We start from the raw sequence: 6991 nt of genomic DNA on the forward strand, positions 1-6991 counted from the left end.
CAAAAATACAAATTTGATTTTGAAAATTTTTCATTTCAGTTTATATGGGAATTTGCTGTGTGGTTGCACTCTTCAACTCGTAACTCCGGAACCGGAGGTCCAATCAATAAAAAATTCAATTGCAGCCGATGGGAAGGTTGTACCTTTCATTTGAGACTAACTTTGTGCAAATCGATCCAGCCATCTCTGATTAACAGAGGTCACATTTTTTTCCACATACACAGACACACATACATACACACAGACATTTTCCGATCTCGACGAACTGAGTCGATTGGCATATGACACTCGGCCCTCCCGGTCGGGATTAGATTGACGAATTTTAGAGTGAATGAGAAAGGCAAAAACATTTTTAGCAAATGTTGAAAGTTATGCATTTTTTGGTGCGCAGTTCTATGTTTCATAGACATTAAATCAATTTTAACTTCGCTTCCTATTAACTAAAGACCCTTATTACAGTACATTTCTACAAAAACGAGCTCAATTTGAAAATAAATCTGAGGATTATGATTGATTACAGAACTGTGGTATTTTCTATTGGAATATTTTCAGGCAGGAATTTGATATTGATGCTATTAGACAACTGTGAAATCAAGACCAATAGATCAGTTACATATCAGGAGGACCCCATTCCGACAATTTATCAAAAGTCCTCATGATGTTTACAACAACAGGTTATTAATCTATGGATCAGATAATTGTTATTGTAATATTGAATTAAATCAGTCTGCATCAATAAATTTTCAACTTCAATCCAATAAATTTTTTTTGGGTGTTGGGGGAGGGGGGCGTTGTATGGTGTTAAACCCCAAAACCTTCTCTTGGCAACGCCGTTGCTTGGAGTTATTTATTTCGCTTTTCATTTTCCGATATGTTTCAGATCGATCAGATGGTCATGAGTTAGAAAAATTGCAGTCAGAAGGCTCGCACAAATGAACATTTTTGCACTGATAAGCTATCAAGTTCCTTCCAGACAACTTGGAAGTGTTCGATGATTATTTCTAGCGGTTGTAGATAGAAAAATGAAATACAAAATTCGTTTTATCGTAATAATGTTTGGCTTATTTCAATGCAATATTACTATATTGAACAAAAAAATAGGCGACAAAGAGTAATCCACAAACAACAAGCCATAACTTTTAAAGTATTCAAAATAGATATTTGAAGTCTTCAGTAAAGTTATTCGCAAAAGTAAGAGCTACAAATTTGCTGAAGGCATCATTTCGATATAATCACTTCCAAGAAAATTTGTGAAAATATCTCACTCATAGGGGGATTAATCAGCAAAAGCACAATACCAAAAGAAAGGGCATATTACCTCCATTAAATTCTCCGAAGATACTATTGACCTAAAATAAGCCGTTTTGGCGTTAATAATAGATTACATGTTTTTGGTCATATTTCTGGCAATGGGAAATGATAAAAATCTTTCGTCCGCATTTAATGTTAAATATCTCTTTTGATAATAGTCCGATTTCAACAATCTATAGCTTGTTCGAAAGGTATTCGTTAAAGCTGTCTAAAACCATATAAATTGTTAATCTATATTGTCAATTTCGACAGATAATTTGATAAAACTGCGAAAAACGCCATTTTTACGCATTCAAACATTCATATCTTAGAAACTAAGCATCAGAATCAAAAACAAATTAATAGCGTTCATACTGTTTTTTAGTTCTTTCATTTAAAATTGGTTTGGATAAGATCGGTTCAGCCATTGCTGAGAAACACGAATGAGAATTTGTCCGTTACATACACACACACACACAGACACACACACACACACACAGACATTGTCCCAAATCGTCGAGCTGAGTCGATTGGTATATAAGACTCGGCCCTCCGGGCCTCGGAAAAAATCTTGAAAGTTTGAGCGAATTCTATACATTTCTTTTATAAGAAATGTAAAAAGTGTTCGTTATTTGGGATTTGGTTCGTAAAATAAGATTGCTTCACATTCTAAATAAATTCGTTGGTTGAGCAATATTTTCGATAACCCTAACAATATGGGTGTTTTGTTGGAACGAGCTTGGGAAGAAAATAATGAAAATGGACGATTGGAACCTTTTTGAAATCCAATATGACAACTTCCGGTTCAGCAATATGCACGATAACCCTAGCAACATGGGTATTTTTGGAACGGGCTTGAAGTGTAGATGATAAAAATGGACAATTGGAACATATTTGAAATCCAAGATGGCGACTTATGGTTGAGCAATATTCACGATAACTTTAACAACATGGATATTGTTGGAATAAGCTTGACAAGTAGATGATGAAAATGGACAATTGGAACTTTTTTAAAATACAAGATGGCGACTTCCCGTTGAGCAATATTCACGATAACCCCAATAATACAGACATTTTTGGACTAGGCTTGACAAGTAGATGATGAAAATGGACAATTAGAACCTTTTTGAATTCAAAAAAAAAAATAGAAATTTAAACCGGAATTCGCCAGCTTATGTTTCAAATTAGTTCCAGATATCGATTTTCGTCATATACAGGTCAACCCCGTGTCGAAAATACCCATACTGTTGAGGTTTTACAAAAATTATCTAAACCGGAAGTCCCCATATTGGATTACAAAATGGCTCAAGATATTGATTCCCGTCGTGCACTCTTCAATCCCATTCCAAAAATACCCATTTTTGAGGTTATAGAGAATTTATCTAAGCCAGAAGTCACCATATTGGATTTCCAAATGGTTTCAAACATCGATTTCCGTCATTGACTCGTTAATCCCATTCTGAAAATACCCCTTTTTTAGTAACAGTAATAGTTAAGAATATGCAAAATTGTATACAACTTCTCATTCAATCTTTTTTACGAACTTGATTCGTAAATAAAGAATTCCTTATTTCGAATTTAGTTCGTAAAAAAACCGTACCTAAATTGAATATTACGTAAAAAGGGTTTGTAAATGGAGGTTTCAGGGTATTGGGAAGAATTTTTCCTAACCAGAAAAAAAAGATCCGAATGACGCCAAGATTAAAATTTTTATAATTAGAATATGTTATACGCAAATTTCTTTTTTTTTCATTCTGATTATCGTCGATTTTACCTAACGTAGATTATGCCAATCGTACAATATACCTGATGTATTTATGCCTATCTTCTTTATGCTTAGGCCTAATATTACACATCCGAAAATTTCTATATAGTTACTTTTTAAAATATGGGGCTATTCGGACCTACTTAAGCAAATCGCCCTTTTAGATGGATAGATGTGAGAAAATTTACCGGTCGAAAGTCCTGATTGTTAGTTTGAAACCTCAGCTACATTTTGATGCCATAAAAGGTTCATTTTCACCACTCAATGGCAGCGCTAGACGACGACTTGCAAACCTCTACGTTTTTCCATCCTTTTATAATGTACGGGGCAATTCAGGCCATGATTTTTCTTTAGTTTTTTTGCAATGGAATTAGGTTTACCTATAAAATATTTATAAGAAAGACTTCTTAAGAAGCAAAAACAAAATAAATTTCTTTACAAAAACTTAGTCTGGTATGTCACAGCTGTCGATTGGCGACCCATGTATTTTCCTTGCTGAGGTGTGTGCAATGGTGTGCGCAGCCGCAAGCCGCTGAACGGTGGTTGACGAAATAGGGGGTCCGAATAGCCCCGTTCGCTCATTTCGCACAAATGTGGTGAGCGTCTCGAAAATATTTGTGTTTTCACCCAAACAAAAATCATTCCATAAACTAGGAGCCTCAAGCTTTCCAAAACACTTACCTTATATTTTTACACTTTTATTTGTTGCTTTAATCACGGTTCTTCCATTATAATGATTTTTGTTTTGCGAATGGCAAAAAAAACGAAACACGTCGTATCTCCTTTCTACAAAGAACAAAGAATCAAATTCAGCTTTCAAAATTAATGTTTCAGAATAGCGGTTCCACGAATATGTACGATAGTCAGAAAGTCTTGCTATTTTCTGAGAAATCGAGGGGGTCCGAATTACCCCCACTGTCTTAATAGCCCCGGGTTCCCCTAAGAATTATGCACATTTTGAATGCAAAGGGTATTATAAAACAATTAGTGCCAAATTAATGCTCCCCGAAATTACTGAAATTAATTACGAAATTATTACCCATTGTTGGCTTCAGATTAAAAACAGTTCTGATAGTAGTCACTCCGAGATAGTCTACTTTGAAAGAAACCATTTTGAAAACGAGTTATACAATTTTTACAAATAAGCACGGTTTTATTATTAACTTTAAGCTATCAAAATATGTGATTGCATTGATTGTATGAAATGTTAACTGTATGATCTATTATAAATGAAATCTTCATCTTCGTGAAATATTTTGGTGCATTTGAAGTTTTTTGTAACGACTTTGTCAGTCTTTTGATAAAAAATAGAATTAATTTTGTTTGTCCAACGTTGCGATGCTGAAGATAATGCAAAAAAGCATCGAAACGTCGTACAACCATTAAAACTCGACCTATTTTTTTTATCAAAAGACTGGAAAAGCCGTTAAAAGAAACGTTATATGTTTGATCTATGTTATTGAATGTTTTCGAATTGATTACACAGTGTTTGCGAGGAAGATACGCATTGTCATGAATGAGTGGTTTGATCGATATTTATTTGTTATGAACTCGTTGAATAACATGGATCTTCGTTAATGCGACATTTACTGAACCTTAGACACATGTTACACTAAGTGTAGTTTGGTAAACAAATTTGTGCTAGTGGCTATTTATTTTAGAAGTTGAATGAATCGGTTCAATCGTGGGAACCGTTTAAATAACCTGGGATTTATTGCGAAAGCGCTATTCTTTGGCAGGATTGTGTGCACAAAACAACGCGTGGTTCTCCGGCAGAAATCGAACAGTCGGACATTTCACTCCCCAAAGGTACACACTTTCAAATAAATAATTAACCTACAAGGCCGCGCGAAACTTGTACAAATCTAATTTTTTTTTTTTATTCATTTCGTTTATTTGATAGGCACAAATGCGTTAGCTTGGCGGTGCCAAATGCTTTTGTTTTTACATTTTGGATATCTTAAAACTAGGAGGTTACAATGTTGAAATATTTTTTTTACATAGGAAAAGAAAGTTTACAGCTATCTTAAGACTAGAAATAAGATTCAATATACAAAAGAGGGCCAAAAGATTTTTTTTATGAAAAAATTTAAAACAAGGGATTCACTTTGATATACAAGAGGGGGAGTAATAGTATTTTACGAAATATTTTACGGTTATCTTAAAACTAACAATATAGTTTAGTACACAAAAGGGGGAACAAATATTTATGAGAAATTTCACAGAAATCTTAAAACTAGGGATTCAATTCTATTTACAAGATGGAGGACAAGAGGTACAAATCTAATTATCATATAATATTTCGATTTTCCCAGTTTGCCTGCTCAGCTGCAATTATACACACCACACAAACGCATGCGTTTCCAACAATGTATACATACAATGAAAAAATATATGAGATAATCTAGTTCGACTGACCTTCCGATGTTTATCGATCGGTAATGCTTTCAAACTTGCCTCCCCGTCACTGTCCGCATCAGTCAGTGGCACCCATTCATCGATCCAGCGGGCAGTGATCGTGTGATATCTTTTTTCACAACCCCAGTAGCAAACAGCGCACTGGCGTGCAGCGGCGACGGACGCGGTAAAAGTGACCCGTTCAAATTTGTGTGTCCACTCGTAAGCTCTTACGTACCCGGTTTGCTCATATGCATTTCCCTTTCCTTTTCGGTGACTGTTAAACGTAAAAGCGAATTTGACCGTTGTCTGTCTGTCCGTGCGTTCGGTCGTTCGTTCGTTTGGAGCTGGAGAACGAAGGAAACCGAACGGGTTTTATTTTGGCGGTGCAGGTCCGCTCCACATTTTCGGACCTTGACTGAAATTTATTGTTTACTTTCCTCCGCTGGTGTAGTGCGGCGAGGCGGCGCCCCCTCTTCTACCGCACAACACAACACACTGCTCACTTCGTACCGGTGAGGGGAGTTGCTGTGTTAAGTGTGCTTAATTATTACCTCAGACGGGTAGTGCGATTTAATTCATGCTGCCCCGCAATTGCATAATAATATGTACAACAGCTATCGTGGTTGCTGCTGAGCTTGGACAGGGTTTTGGGTTCGGCCTGAAGAGGTCTTATCATGCCCGGGTGTCAGCCAAGGCGGGAATGGGAATGTTGGTGATTGAAGTATTTTGCTCGAATTGGGTTTTTGGGTAAGTGATAGGGATCTTTTGTGTTTGAAATTTTGGGAGATTATAATATGGATGCTAGTTACCAACTGTAATTTTATAACGTAACTGCAACGTCCTACTGATTTTGCACAACAATGTCTTCAGAAACATATAAACTATCAACTTCACGACTGCCATTCTAAAACCACAAACAATCATTCGACTCAACCAAAAATGGGCAGCTTTGCCGGAGGGTAAAAGTCACGCTATAGAAAACCTCCACACTATCTCGTCTTTCGTCAACTTCATCATCATCATCATCCTCATCCCCTAGCAAAAATCTCAGTGATGCAACTACCGGTCGCATTAGGCTACTACTTCACCCATCAAAACAGCAAACGCCTACTTATGACGCCGAGATTTCACACAGCTGCCAGCAAATTTTTTGGACACCTAACGGACCCACGATCCGCGAGCTTTTCTGCACTTTACACATATTGGTGCCAGCCAGCCCGCAGAGGAGGGATTAGCTCTCGCGAAACGTGATGGCGCGAATGTCCTTGGCGGTGCAAAACAACATCAACCATTAGTAGGCTCAGTTCATTTAGCTGACACCGACCGCCGGCCGCTGCCGCTGAGGTTGGGGAGCCGAAAACGGTTGAGTCACATTCCACTTCCTTTTACTACAATGTGGTGGTGGTATTTATGTGGGAACCCCCCCCCCCCCATCCCTCATCCATCCACCGCGTCTGTGCCGGTCGTGAACCGCGCGGATCAAAACAACAAAAGCTGTTCAGATGAAGAAGAAAAAAAATAAGCTACGAGTGCATG

The sequence above is a fragment of the Topomyia yanbarensis genome, chromosome 3, assembly GCF_030247195.1.
Source record: "Topomyia yanbarensis strain Yona2022 chromosome 3, ASM3024719v1, whole genome shotgun sequence".
NCBI classification, from domain to species: domain Eukaryota; kingdom Metazoa; phylum Arthropoda; class Insecta; order Diptera; family Culicidae; genus Topomyia; species Topomyia yanbarensis.